The sequence below is a fragment of the Triturus cristatus genome, chromosome 4_1 (assembly GCF_964204655.1).
Source record: "Triturus cristatus chromosome 4_1, aTriCri1.1, whole genome shotgun sequence".
Classification (NCBI taxonomy): domain Eukaryota; kingdom Metazoa; phylum Chordata; class Amphibia; order Caudata; family Salamandridae; genus Triturus; species Triturus cristatus.
The window spans coordinates 94,722,967-94,737,950 of NC_140585.1; the positions used below are offsets into that span (position 1 = coordinate 94,722,967).

General features: G+C 48.7%; 1 protein-coding gene across 2 annotated transcripts in view; it reads left to right on the top strand.

Annotated features, from left to right (window-relative positions):
* LOC146839637 (uncharacterized) overlaps positions 1-14,984 on the top strand; it is a 590,171-nt gene that overhangs the window by 524,828 nt on the left and 50,359 nt on the right. The window lies entirely within an intron of this gene.

The following is a 14,984-nucleotide window of genomic DNA, read 5'->3' on the forward strand; positions in this document are numbered from 1 at the left end:
GTAGAGGCCGCTATGCAGATGCGAGGCAGGCAGGCTCTAGCAGCTCGTCAGTGTTTTCCTGAGCCGATGCGGCATGCAAAGAGGGTTCACAGATGCAGCCGGAGTACGCCCTCTAGCTCTGGAGTGCTGCTGGACTTCCGGGAGTAGATTCAGACGGCCCTTAGGCAGTGGGTGTTATCAACTCCACGGCCAGGTCCCAGCACCACTCGCTTGCACAGAGGACTCAACGGTGGGAGCAGCATCTGATGGTCCCGGAATGGGGCGTCTTCAGCTCTGCTGTCGAGTCCAAGCACCTTTCGAGCATTGATGGAGCCCATCTTGGGCCCAGTGTCACAAGGTGGAGGGCGCTATACAGATGCGCCAATTCGCTGAATCTCGTATCATTTCTTAACACTCTCCTTAATGTTATCTATCTGCTTGTGAATGCTAATAGAAGTTTTGGAAGATGAGTGCAACATTTAGTCCCTACAATTGCACATATCACCTCTGCTGCTGATAAGAGATAATGTAAAGCCATTTTCATTAGGATCAGTTTGCTTTCGAATCTGATATTTCTTCTAAAGATTATAGATTTTTTCTCATCTCCTTGTCATTTTATACTTGGAATTAGAAGTTAGAGGTAGTTGAAACAGTACATCTATCTGTTTTTCATGATCTTCGAAGTGTCTGATATCCCGAACAATTTACCTTGGATACCAAGTTCTACTCCAATCTTAGGTCAGCCATATGCTGGCTTATGATTCTGGGTGGCTCTTGAGAAACAACAATCCATCGAGAAGGTGCTATTCAATGGAAGGTAACTTAAAAAAAAGGTTTTACATTGTTAAATCATATTTCCTTTGTCCAACAAAATCAATAGACATATTTGCTCTTTCTGCTTCAAATAAATAATCACTCAGTCATTGCAAGTTGAGACATATCTGCCATGGCCATGGTCAACGGTCGAAGGACTGTTATACTTTTGTAGTGCAGAGGAAGGAAGAGAAGGAGATGCTAGCACACTATGGCAGTCTGTGCCCGAAGTGGAAAAGATGAAGGCTAGTGTCAGTAAAACTGATGAGTACTCCAATCAAGGGAATGCTATCTCTCTCGACAGGCATGCCTGTTCATATCCATCAGAAAGTGCAGCAACACATACAAGATACCCGTGGCAACAGAGTGGCAACTTTCTAAAAGTAACATATACTCAAAAGTTACATTAAATTCAATTTGGTGATCATGTTGGATTTCATGCAATGACTAAAGTAATTTGACCCCTTGAAATACCAAGAACAAATTTTTCAATGAGTTGTGTCACCCTTGAGCCACGCAACACGGCACAAGAGCAATACAACTCATAATTTAGATTAGTAAGCCACACAAAGCTCCCTTGTGTGGCCCTGAGTGGCTTGATAAATCTAGAGTAATGTAAGGCAGTGCAAATCACTGCATTTCTGACCGAGGGAGGGATTCCATGGGTGGTGCGTCAGTGTTCCACCAATGGATTTTGGTGCATTCCCAGATTTACCATTTCTGGTAGACCTGCAAATGTGTTAAAAAGCTGGCTTCCCTAGGCGAGGCATAGCAAGTAGAAATATCTTTATTTCTCCGCGCTTTTCCTCAGGGGATTGCTTTTGTGCAGGACACAAAACCATCCTGCTTACAATGCCTGTACCCTAGCATCATGAGAGTCTGTGATGGTGCTCTAGGCAGCAAATTGTGCACCAGCACTGGGTAAAGACAGAAATGCAGAGTATTATGGTAAATATGGTGCATTCCTGCCTTTTCCTTGTCATGCAGTGCACTGCAGTAAGATGGCTTGCTGCGCTGCATGATATTTTGTTCATTTGCCCCTAGTCTTAGTGTTCCCATTCAGAAGCTAGTTCAGCTGAGTTGTCAGCATGCAACCCTGTCCTTGCCAATTGGGCTATTAGCTTTCAAAAGTGAAAATAAAACTATTTGGGGACTTTACTCTTAAGACATATAAAAATATCCTGCTTTTAGTATACAGCACTATGCATTAGGACCTGCTAGGCGTACCTTAGGGCTGACTTATATGTATATTGTTAGACCTGTCAGCCCTTTGGGTGGTCCCTCCTCATCATTATTTATTTTGTCCCACTTTTGCCTCAAACCCTGTTATAATTTTTCCTTTTTGGGAACCACCAGACTTTTTAGTGTTGATGTAGGGTCAGGGAGCCATTTTCCCTACCCCTGGAACTTCTGTCTGAGGGCCTGAGACACAAAATGGTGGCCACCCATTGTCACCTGTGACATCACCAGAACCCACTGGAGGTTTCTAGAACCTTCTGTAACATTCTAGAACCCTGTGACAGTGGAAGGCAGATTAGAATGTGTGGAGGCCATCTCAGAGTGGCAGTTGGCATCTGACTGGAGAAGAGAGAAGACAGAGATAGAAGGAGGTCGGAGTAAGGCAGCAGGGGTGGAAACCAGTGCTTGGAGTGGGGTCCAGAAACCCACCCTTGATGCTAGTCCCTACTGACCAAGCCCAGCCTAAAGCCCTGTGTGGGACCAAGACCAGAAGAACCATCTTAAGGACCTGAATATTTGGAACAGGCCTTAAAGAGGAAGAACAGCAAGCTCCTGACCTGTTTAGCAGTGTCCTCCTGAAGTCCTGACGTCGAGAAGCCTGTAGACCTGGGGCCCGAGGTCGAGAAGCGGCGCTGACAGAAAGCAGATGTCGTACCCGGAGCCGCCAGAGGTCGAGTGAGGGCGCCGACGGAGGTCGTGGAGAGGCGCCGGAGGTCGAGTGGAGATTCACCCGAGGTCGAGGTGAGGGCGCCGACGGAGGTCGTGGAGAGGCGCCGGAGGTCGAGTGGAGATTCACCCGAGGTCGAGGTGAGGCGTCGACGGGGGAGTGAAGTCCGTCCACCGGAGTCGCCGGAAACTGAGGTGAAGCGCGCCGGAGGTCGGGAGTGGAGATCGCACTCCGGAGACACCCGGAAGCGGGGAGACCGTGTCCCTGCGACGCCGGAAGGCGACATCGAGTCGAGACCGCCCAGCGACATCGAGTCGAGACCGTCCAGCGACATTGAGTCGAGACCGCCCAGCGACATCGAGTCGAGACCGCCCAGCGACATCGAGTCGAGGCCGCCCAGCGACATCGATCCGGAGCCGCCTCACGGCGTCGCCACGGTGCCGAGCGGAGCCGATCATCGTGAAAAGGGCAGTAAGTGGTAGAGGGGGCGTATGAGGCCCCGTGGAGCCCTAAAAGACCATTCTAGGGGCTAGAGGGGTGTTAGAACCAGCCTGGGAGTGCCAGGGGTGAACTAAGACTGGTGCAGTGACATCTGTGAGGGGCTGTGTAGTTTGGAGGGCCAGATCTTTAGGTTACCCTTGTTCTGCCTCAGCTTAGGCCCCAGCCTTGACCAATCTAGGTGGGACACCCCCATGCCACCCAAATGACCACAAGCTGTGTATGGGCAAAGTAAGACCAAGTTACCTCATGAAAGTGATCTGATCTGTAACTGTCATTGATTGCTTTTCCTTATTTATTGAGGGTGCTTTATTTATTGTCTTCCACTAATTTATTCTTGCACTGTATTTATTGTCTGACTGTATTTATTTGCCGTCTGTATTTATTGCACATCTATTTATTCTTTGCTTAATGAGGACTTGAACCTATTTATTGAAATTCCAATGTAGCATTATTTATTTGACCTGCTCTTTTGTAGAAAAATCCTATTGTATTGTATTTATGTTATGAAATCTGCAACTAAGAGAAAATAAGATAAAGACATATATATTTTCAACCTGTCTCCCATAATTTTTACGGTGTAGTGTCGTTTTTGGAACGGATGAACGCATGGTTATTGTGAGGGTGTGACGTACGCTTAACACAGTGCCTGACCCCCAACCGCTCGAGCCAAGCTACCACGGTGCTGGGAACCTGGTGACTGCTAACCCGGTTGCCCGGTTTCCAACATAAAATTGGTGTTCAGCGGTGGGATAGAGCTGTGCTTGCGTCTACTCGACAATAACTTTGGGTAGTCCATAGGCCTACACCGGGAGTTTTCTCCAAGCGGACTTCCTAATTTTGAGTTTTGTTTTTTCAAAATTTACTTCTGGTGGTGGGAGGAGGTATTACAAAAGGTACCCCCCTTTATAGCTTCTGCAAGCAACTGTCTTCTATCCTGAGTGGGCAAAATGGAGTTTGTATTGGAGGATGTGGAAACTTACACTGTGGCCCAACTCAGAGAGTTTTGTCAGCGAGAGGGGGTGTTTTGTCCCCAAGGTGCAAAGAAGGGTGAGCTCCAGACCAGCTCGAGGGCTTGGGGGGAGGCACGACGAGAAAGTAAGGTTGAGAAGGAGGACAGGGATGGAGAGCCTGACAGCGAGGGGGCTGGTTTGTACCAAACTGAGGTGGGGAACCTATTAGCGGGGCCCAGAACACTTTCAAGAAAGGGCAGCAGTGTCTCTAGCAACGGCTTATTAGAAGCAGAGTTAACTGACCGGAGGGAGAAAAGACAGCTCACATGGGAGTTGGCGAAGCTGGAGAAAGAAAAGGAGGAACGGAGGATGGCTCACGAGTTGAGGCTCAGGGAGATAGATCTCCAGATCCTACGGGTCGGGGCACACACTGTTCCTAATGGTGGCAGCGAAGAAAGAGAAATCACCAGGGAACCTAAACCTTATTTGCCAAAAGACATGGTAGCCAGCTATAGTGCGGGAGATGACATCGCCAAGTGGCTAGCGGCCTATGAGGTCTCTTTAAGAGTCCATGGGGTTCCAGAGAAATATTGGGGAGGGGGATTGTACAAATACATGCCTCCAGCTGGCAGGGATACATTATTGGCCCTAGAGCAGGATGAGCAGACCCACTACCCCACCATGAAAGTGGCGCTCGTGAGGAAGTTTGGACTAACACCCGAGAAGTACAGACAGAAGTTCCGGGGTAGCCACAAACTGGGCACACAGAATTGGGTGGATTTCCTGGACTATGCAAAGAAGGCATTAGAGGGTTGGATACAGGGCAGCGAGGTGAGGGACTACGAGGGGTTGTTTGATTTGATGTTGAAGGAACACCTGCTCGAAAAATGTTTCCCCGAACTGCGTCAACACCTGGTGGATAGCAAGCTGACCAAACCCCGGAAGCTTGCTGAGGAGGCGGACATTTGGGCTAGTACCCGGGTGTCCACAAGGGGGACTGGAGGGGACTCTCAAAAGACCGGACAGGGCGCCCCCCAGAAGAAAGAGGGAGGGGAAAAGAAAACGGAGTTCTCTAAAGGCCCCCAAAATAGTTTCCAAGGGAAGGGAACGGGATTCACCCCTTGGGCTAACCCACCCAGAAACCCTAATCCTGGCCAGAGTCAGCAGCCAAGGGTTGTCCATTGCTATGAGTGCGGTGGTGTCGGACACTATAAGGGAGATGTGAAGTGCCCGAAAAGACCACCCCCTCCCATCGGAGGAAAGGCCCCCGGAGTAGCTAGTGTAGTGCTCGGGGAGGAGATGCCCTTAGATAAGGGAAGGACTTGAGTGGGCGGGTGTCACTTTAGTGTCCCTGGGAGAACGGGAGATGGTTCCTAAGATCCAGGTGCCCGCAAATACCACAAAGTATGGGCAGTGGGTCACCATCAACGGCCAAAGAGGGGAGGCTCTGAGAGACACAGGAGCCAGTATGACTATGGTACGTAGCCAACTGGTGTCTCCAGAGCAGGTGATTCCCGATGAGCTCCACCCTGCCGCGATGGCTGACGGCAGAATGGGCCACGATCCGGTGGCAGAGGTTCCATTTGAATGGGAAGGGGTTGCAGGTTTGCTTCGAGTTGCCGTAAGCCCTGCCGTGCCAGTCGATTGTCTGCTGGGGAATGACATGGAGCATAATGCTTGGAAGGAGGTGGAATACCGGACTCATGCTGAGATGCTGGGTACACCTGACTGGGCCTGTGTCAGCACAGGGTCTGCGACTACCCGGAGGGGGAGTTCGTTTAGGCGGGAGCCTGGAATAAAGGCACCGCCGGCTGCCGACCAAGGGAAGAACCGAGGGCAGGAGGAGCCTGCCTCGGCATCCGCGCCCTGTGTGACGGATAGGCCACCGGAGGTGGTGGACCAGGAGTCCGCGGAGGGGGATGTTACCGAACTGGAGAACCTACCCATCCCGGCCGAGTGGCACGTGGAGGGAGGGCCGACCAGGGAGGAATTCTACAAGGGCCAGAGGGAGTGTCCTACCCTTGAGGGACTGAGGCGACAGGCCGAAGCCCAGGCAGCAGGGAACGTTGAGGGGAACTACCACATTTACTGGGAGGATGGCCTCCTCTACAGTGAACCCAAGGCACCCATGCACGGATCGTCACGAGCCTTGGTTGTCCCTCAACGTTACCGAGCCTTTCTCCTGGAATTGGCTCATGAGATCCCCTTGGCAGGACACCTGGGGCAAGACAAGACCTTTGCCCGGCTTGTCCCACACTTTTATTGGCCTCAAATGAAAGTGTCGTCCGACACCTATTGCCGGACGTGTGTGTCTTGTCAAGCCAGTGGGAAAACAGGGGTGAAGCTGAAAGCTCCCCTGGAACCACTTCCTGTCGTTAGCACCCCCTTTGAAAGGGTGGGCATCGACATTGTGGGTCCGTTAGATCTGCCTACTACAGCTGGTCACAGGTTTATCCTGGTTTTGGTGGATCATGCCACACGGTACCCAGAGGCTAAACCTCTGAGGACCATTACTGCACCTGTTGTGGCTAGGGCCCTGATGGGAATCTTTACCCGAGTGGGTTTTCCCAAGGAAGTTGTGTCTGACAGGGGGACCAACTTCATGTCAGCATACATGCGGGCCATGTGGAAGGAGTGTGGAGTGACCTACCGGTTCACCACTCCTTACCACCCCCAGACCAATGGTCTGGTGGAGAGGTTCAATAAAACCTTGAAAGGCATGATCAGAAGTCTGCCTGAAAGCCTGCGGAGGAAATGGGACGTCCTCCTACCCTGTCTATTGTTTTCTTACAGGGAAGTGCCACAGAAGGGAGTGGGCTTCAGCCCCTTCTAACTTTTGTATGGGCACCCTGTGCGTGGACCTCTCGGCCTGGTGAGAGACGGATGGGAAAGAACTCCCAGAAAGCTTCCCCAGGACGTGGTGAGCTACATGCTGGCCTTCCGGAGCCAAATGGCTAAGTTGTGGAAGCAAGCTTCTGACAACTTGGAAGCCAGCCAAGCAGTGATGAAGGCGTGGTATGACCACAATGCTCACCCGGTGGAATTGGAGCCTGGCCAGAAGGTGTGGGTGATCGAACCAGGAGAGCTTAGCGCCCTCCAGGATCGCTGGTCAGGACCATTTGAGGTGTTGGAGAAGAAGGGTAAGGCTACCTACTTGGTGGATCTGAAGACCCCTCGCCAGCCCCTACGGGTGCTGCATGCCAACCGCCTCAAACCCCACCATGAGAGGCCCGAAGTCATATTGCTGATGGTGACTGACGGAGCAGAGGACGTGGAAAGCGAGCCTCTCCCCGACTTATTTGCGTCTCAAGAGAAGGATGGGTTGGTGGAGGGAGTGATTCTCTCCCCATCCCTAACTCCTGAACAGCAGGAGGACTGCCGCCAGGTCCTGGGGCAGTACTCTTCGTTGTTCTCCCTTGTTCCGGGTAGGACTCACCTGTGCGTCCATGACGTGGACACAGGAGACAGCCCACCTGTGAAGTCAAAGATCTACCGGATGACAGACAAGGTGAAGGCCAGCATTCACAGTGAAGTCACTAAGATGCTGGAGCTAGGAGTGATTGAACCTTCCAGCAGCCCCTGGTCCAGTCCGGTGGTATTAGTACCAAAAGCTGTACCACCGGGTGCCCAACCGGAACTGAGGTTCTGTGTGGACTACCGGGGACTGAACTCAGTAACCAAGACTGATGCTCATCCGATTCCAAGGGCGGATGAACTGATTGACTGGCTGGGAGCTGCCCAATATCTGAGTACCTTTGACCTTACTTCCGGGTACTGGCAGATCTCTCTGACTGATGGAGCTAAGGAAAGGTCAGCCTTCTCCACGCCCAAGGGCCACTACCAGTTCTGCGTGATGCCCTTTGGGCTCAAGAACGCACCTGCCACGTTTCAGCGTCTGGTGAACCAGATCCTCACTGGAATGGAGAGTTTCTCTGCTGCTTATCTGGACGACATTGCCATCTTCAGTAACAGCTGGGAGGATCACTTGCGTCACCTGCAAACTGTTCTCCAGGCCCTGAAGCAAGCTGGGTTAACGATCAAGGCCAGTAAATGCCAGATCGGGCAGGGGTCGGTAGTGTACCTTGGACACTTGGTGGGTAGGGGAGCGGTGCAACCCCTCCAGGCGAAAATCGAGGCTATCATGGCCTGGGAACCCCCCAAGACTCAGACTGAGGTCCGAGCTTTTCTGGGCCTCACCGGATATTACCGCCGCTTCGTGAAGGGGTATGGTACCATTGTGGCCCCCCTCACGGAGCTTACGTCCAAGAAGCAACCTCGACGGGTAGTCTGGACGGAGGCTTGTCAGCAGGCCTTTGTGAAACTGAAGCAAGCCATGTGCGAGGCCCCGGTCTTAAGGGCCCCAGACTTTTCCAAGGAGTTCATTGTCCAGACGGATGCATCGGAACATGGCATTGGGGCAGTGTTATCGCAACTCAATGAAGAGGGTCTGGATCAACCCGTGGTCTTCCTATCCCGGAGACTACTTCCCAGGGAAACGAAGTGGAGTGCAATAGAGCGTGAAGCCTTCGCAGTGGTATGGGCTCTGAAGAAGTTGCGGCCATACCTGTTTGGCTCGCACTTCCTAGTTCAGACCGACCACAGACCCCTTCGGTGGCTGATGCAAATGAAGGGGGAGAATCCCAAGTTGCTAAGGTGGTCTATCTCCCTACAGGGAATGGACTTTCAGGTGGAACATCGGCCTGGAGTGGACCACGCCAATGCAGACGGTCTCTCAAGGTATTTCCGCCTTAGTGATGAGAACTCCCAAGGGGTTGGGTAGCACTCCCCACTTTCAGCTGGGGGGGATGCGTGTTAGACCTGTCAGTCCTTTGGGTGGTCCCTCCTCATCATTATTTATTTTGTCCCACTTTTGCCTCAAACCCTGTTATAATTTTTCCTTTTTGGGAACCACCAGACTTTTTAGTGTTGATGCAGGGTCAGGGAGCCATTTTCCCTACCCCTGGAACTTCTGTCTGAGGGCCTGAGACACAAAATGGTGGCCACCCATTGTCACCTGTGACATCACCAGAACCCACTGGAGGTTTCTAGAACCTTCTGTAACATTCTAGAACCCTGTGACAGTGGAAGGCAGTTTAGAATGTTGGGAGGCCATCTCAGAGTGGCAGTTGGCATCTGACTGGAGAAGAGAGAAGACAGAGATAGAAGGAGGTCGGAGTAAGGCAGCAGGGGTGGAAACCAGTGCTTGGAGTGGGGTCCAGAAACCCACCCTTGATGCTAGTCCCTACTGACCAAGCCCAGCCTAAAGCCCTGTGTGGGACCAAGACCAGAAGAACCATCTTAAGGACATGAATATTTGGAACAGGCCTTAAAGAGGAAGAACAGCAAGCTCCTGACCTGTTTAGCAGTGTCCTCCTGAAGTCCTGACGTCGAGAAGCCTGGAGACCTGGGGCCCGAGGTCGAGAAGCGGCGCTGACAGAAAGCAGAGGTCGTACCCGGAGCCGCCAGAGGTCGAGTGAGGGCGCCGACGGAGGTCGTGGAGAGGCGCCGGAGGTCGAGTGGAGATTCACCCGAGGTTGAGGTGAGGGCGCCGACGGAGGTCGTGGAGAGGTGCCGGAGGTCGAGTGGAGATTCACCCGAGGTCGAGGTGAGGCGTCGACGGGGGATTCAAGTCCGCCCACCGGAGTCGCCGGAAACTGAGGTGAAGCGCGCCGGAGGTCGGGAGTGGAGATCACACTCTGGAGACACCCGGAAGCGGGGAGACCGTGTCCCTGCGACGCCGGAAGGCGACATTGAGTCGAGACTGCCCAGCGACATCGAGTCGAGACCGTCCAGCGACATCGAGTCGAGACCGCCCAGCGACATCGAGTCGAGACTGCCCAGCGACATCGAGTCGAGGCCGCCCAGCGACATCGATCCGGAGCCGCCTCACGGCGTCGACACGGTGCCGAGCGGAGCCGATCATTGTGAAAAGGGCAGTAAGTGGTAGAGGGGACGTCTGAGGCCCCGTGGAGCCCTAAAAGACCATTCTAGGGGCTAGAGGGGTGTTAGAACCAGCCTGGGAGTGCCAGGGGTGAACTAAGACTGGTGCAGTGACATCTGTGAGGGGCTGTGTAGTTTGGAGGGCCAGATCTTTAGGTTACCCTTGTTCTGCCTCAGCTTAGGCCCCAGCCTTGACCAATCTAGGTGGGACACCCCCATGCCACCCAAATGACCACAAGCTGTGTATGGGCAAAGTAAGACCAAGTTACCTCATGAAAGTGATCTGATCTGTAACTGTCATTGATTGCTTTTCCTTATTTATTGAGGGTGCTTTATTTATTGTCTTCCACTAATTTATTCTTGCACTGTATTTATTGTCTGACTGTATTTATTTGCCGTCTGTATTTATTGCACATCTATTTATTCTTTGCTTAATGAGGACCTGAACCTATTTATTGAAATTCCAATGTAGCATTATTTATTTGACCTGCTCTTTTGTAGAAAAATCCTATTGTATTGTATTTATGTTATGAAATCTGCAACTAAGAGAAAATAAGATAAAGACATATATATTTTCAACTTGTCTCCCATAATTTTTACGGTGTAGTGTCGTTTTTGGAACGGATGAACGCATGGTTATTGTGAGGGTGTGACGTACGCTTAACACGGTGCCTGACCCCCAACCGCTCGAGCCAAGCTACCACAGTGCTGGGAACCTGGTGACTGCTAACCCGGTTGCCCGGTTTCCAACATATATGAAAAGGGAGCGCTGGATATTGTTATGGGTTTATATTCCAAAGTCAAGTTAAAGCTGCTCTTCCAGGCTGAGAGACACTTTTTAGTCACTGGGGAACACTTAAGGTCCCTGGTTACACCTTGTATCATATACTAGGGACTTATAAGTAAGATGACTTATGCCAATTGGGTGTAAACCAATTAAACATAAGCTTTTAAAGGTCAGAGCACTGGCACTGATACATAGATCTAGATCTGGCACTGGCTTAGCAGACCTCTTTGCATTCTCAGAGTCGTCAAACCAGCAGCATAAGTCTAAAACCTTAGGGGTGATCATGCAAAAAAAAGGCACTTATGTACAAGTACACTTTTCCCAACCTTAAAACATACAAAGATGTAGGAATAATTTACAAATTTGGGCACCAAGGGGCCACAAGTAGGATTGGTAGCACCAAGGGTGGGCAAAATCCCTTTTCAATATTGTGTGACAGGCATATGGCACAGGATTGGCAATAGCTTTTGGCTGCAGAGGTAAAAGAGGGTGCACACAATAGTTTGCAGAGGCCAATGTCTTACCGCCTCTAGCAATATGGGCTGCTTCATGATGCAACCTGACAAGGTTGGGGAGTCGAAATTGTGATTTGACCACATGCCCAACCCTGTCTCCACACCCACTGAGAGTCTCTTTACCTTGATCAAGAATTGTTTTTCCATTTTCAGAGTTTTCTCCTGTAATTACAAAAAATCCTTCAAAGTGGGTTATAGAAATTGATTCCTATAACTTACATAGCTAAACATTTGTAGGCATTGTGATGTTCTTGGCAGTTGAATTTGCCTGGACATTGCCCCTTCATACAACTTTTTTAGGGTGCTACAGAGCAGAACATTTCACCACTGCTACCGTCTGGTAACTGCAAGGCATTTAAGAGGTTCAGAACACATTGCACATTCTTAATAGGAGTACTGTTGAGGTCAAGAAACTGCTTTGCATCTATAAAAGACCATGGTCACGCATCACTTCAAATACAAACTCTCAGCCCGTGTACAATAAGAGTCTTCTTAGACTAAGATATAACATTAAGCGACAGTGATGAGCTCTGTGACTTCTGCTGATTCTGCAGTGGTAAATGACAGCTAACCACAATTTGGCATACAGTGCAGACAGCATTACCAGCGACTAGGGTGCATTCATCATTCCTGAGATATGATTCCACAGGTTGCTCCATAGTCACTGAGAGGCAAATCAGGGAAGGCTTTAGTAACATGGGCAGTGGCCAGAATACTTTCACGTAGATTTCCACCCTCACTAGTGGGCATTAAGGAAGCAGAGTTCAAAGCAGAAAACTCTATCAAAATAATACGAGAGCCGAACAACAACAGTATTTTATACTGAGCTGATCAAGCTGTAGAGATGAGGTGAGTTTTTGTAGTGAGGAGGAGGAGGGCAACTAGTGAATGGCGCACCACAACTGTAATAGTAATTTTTACCCCTACACTATCCAACACTTTCTCTACTGTTGCACTCACTGAAGTGGGAATAGTAATTGGTACCCCTACAGTATCCAACACTTATACAATAATTGAGAACAAGGTAGTGATGGAATTAGGTCGCACATCTGTTCCCTAGTTGCTAGAACAATTTATTCAAGGTGCCCATCCGGATAGAAGAGCATCCCACTACCTAGGATGCGAAAGTCCACTAGGCCCAGGATATGGTACTAGTGGCTAGAACAATCTTTTCAACAGGGTACTATCCTGGCACTCCAAGTATCAAAATCAAGTATCACACAGTGAAGTGAAAGGTGAACCGTCTGGCCTGATTAGAATTGGCAGTTACAACTTTCCCCACAGTTATTCCGGAAAAAAGCAATGCCGCACCAATACAGTTCAGTCATAATACATACATAGTTTAATTAGCAAATATAGTCAACATACACGTTTTGAAGTCAGCATGTAACAGCGTATAACAATTGTTTGAGCAGAAAAGAAATAAACATAGTGCCATTAATCTTCAAATAACACATGTAAGTTACAAACATATGTAAAGTGTAACAATGTAGTGATTTCAGAACAGCCCAAATAACACATGTAGGTATACACATATGTAAAGTACATCAATGTAGTGATTTCGACACGTGTTTCGTTACTGATGTAACTTCTTCAAGGCTGTTGAAGTAAAACCAGAAAACCATTTAAGCATAAGCACTCCTTGTAATCTTTCTAATTCAAAGTCCCAAAATTGGTCTCAAAAAAAGGGGCCCATTAGTCCAAGAGTGGTAAAATAAACAAACATGCATGGCTACAGCAATGTTCACAAAAGGCCCTAATACTAGGGTTTAACCAAGGAGCAGGAGAAATAGATCCAAAGCACCATGTCACCCGTCGTGATAAGTAAAATGAGCCAAGAATTCAATAAGCCGTAGAGTGAGTAAAGGAAAGATACCAATGGAATCCAAGGTGCGATCTTCTAATCAGGCCAGACGGTTCACCTTTCACTTCACTGTGTGATACTTGATTTTGATACTTGGAGTGCCAGGATAGTACCCTGTTGAAAAGAGTATCCAACACTTACCCTACTGTTGTCCTAAAAGTATTATGTGTTGTAATGGCTTGCGTTGTAAAATCATGTGATGTAATGGTAGTTGTGATGAAAAAACTGTGTTATAACATCATATATTCCTATTTAGGTGATCGCAAAACATTGTGATTCCGTAAATTGTGAATGCAAAGCCATCCATACATAAAAAAAGGCCATTTTGCATTTGCAAACAGACAAATTTTGCGATTCGCATTATTTGCGTACTCTAAATAGTTTCACACATCTATCCCAATATTTTCAAAGCTTCAACAAGATTTGCGGAAGCCGGCTTAGTTCATAAAGGTGGTGGGAGCTCAAAACTGAGGAATAATAAGCTATCAGCTTTTTCTGGTCCCCATTTTTTGAACCAACACCCTAATTGCAAATCCATTTCATTCATGACAATAAAATGAAAAGGGTGTGATATAATCAGGTATCCCTAAAGAGGCTGCAGAAGGGACCTCCTGTTTGATTTTTACAAATGCTTTTTCGGCTTCAATAGACCCCTTCAAAGGTCCAAGGGTATCTTTTTGAATATATTCTAGTAAAGGTTTGCCTATTGAAGCATAACCCAGAATCTATGGACTGCAATACCCCGCCAGATCTAAAAGGTGTATACTAGGAAGTCTGTTACAGGGCAGGGCAACATACATATGGCTCCATATCATTTAGAGGACATTTGATGCTTACCCACAGAAAATTCCTGGCCAAAATATTGCATTCGGGGAAGACAGAACTACAATTTTTCTTGTGAAGCCTTGTGCTCTTTCTTAATGAATTTGGAGAAGAGTGTGGACTGATCTAGAGTAATGAATTTCAACAATAAATTGTCAACATATTACATTAAAGTAGACAGCCTGGGGAAAACCAGCATGTGCAATTCCTTCTTTAGGGCTTGAGAGATTGAAAGAGAGAGACCCATGTAAATCACTGAAGGAGTTGGGTCCACAAAACCAAAGACCCTCGGAATGTCAACAAGAAAAGACACTGACTCTCCTCTTGTATAATGATGGAAAAGACGGCAAAACAAAGATCAACCATGACAAACTATTGGGCGCTAACAGAGAGCCTGGAGAGAATGGCAGGTGGTTTGGGGACCACAGTGAAACTTGGGATCACTGCATTATTAGTAGCCCTAAGATCGTAGTCCAACCTGTACACGTTGGCTTTCCCTGCATTATTTACTAGGAGAATCGGGGTATTAAATCTACTAACAATAGGTACTACAACCCCTTGATTAATCAAATCTGTTATTAAAGGGTGGATTTCTTCCACTACTTTGAGGTTTGACAGGCACTGAGGTGTCCTGGATATCTTCTTCAGCAGGGTCAACCTTCACCTTTTGAGTTTCATCCATGAAAGGAAGCCCGCACTATTTGCCCCTGTGGACCGCTATGCAGACGGTATCTTTGAAACTTAATCTGCTAAATTGGGGGATGTTGCAATTGTGTCTGCCTCACCTGAACAGTTCAAACTTTGACATAGCATTGCAAGTACATTACTTTCTTGTTGTTGAGGTACAGGAAAAGCGCAAAACTGTTCAATTTACACTACCACTACACTATCAATAACAAGTTTAGAA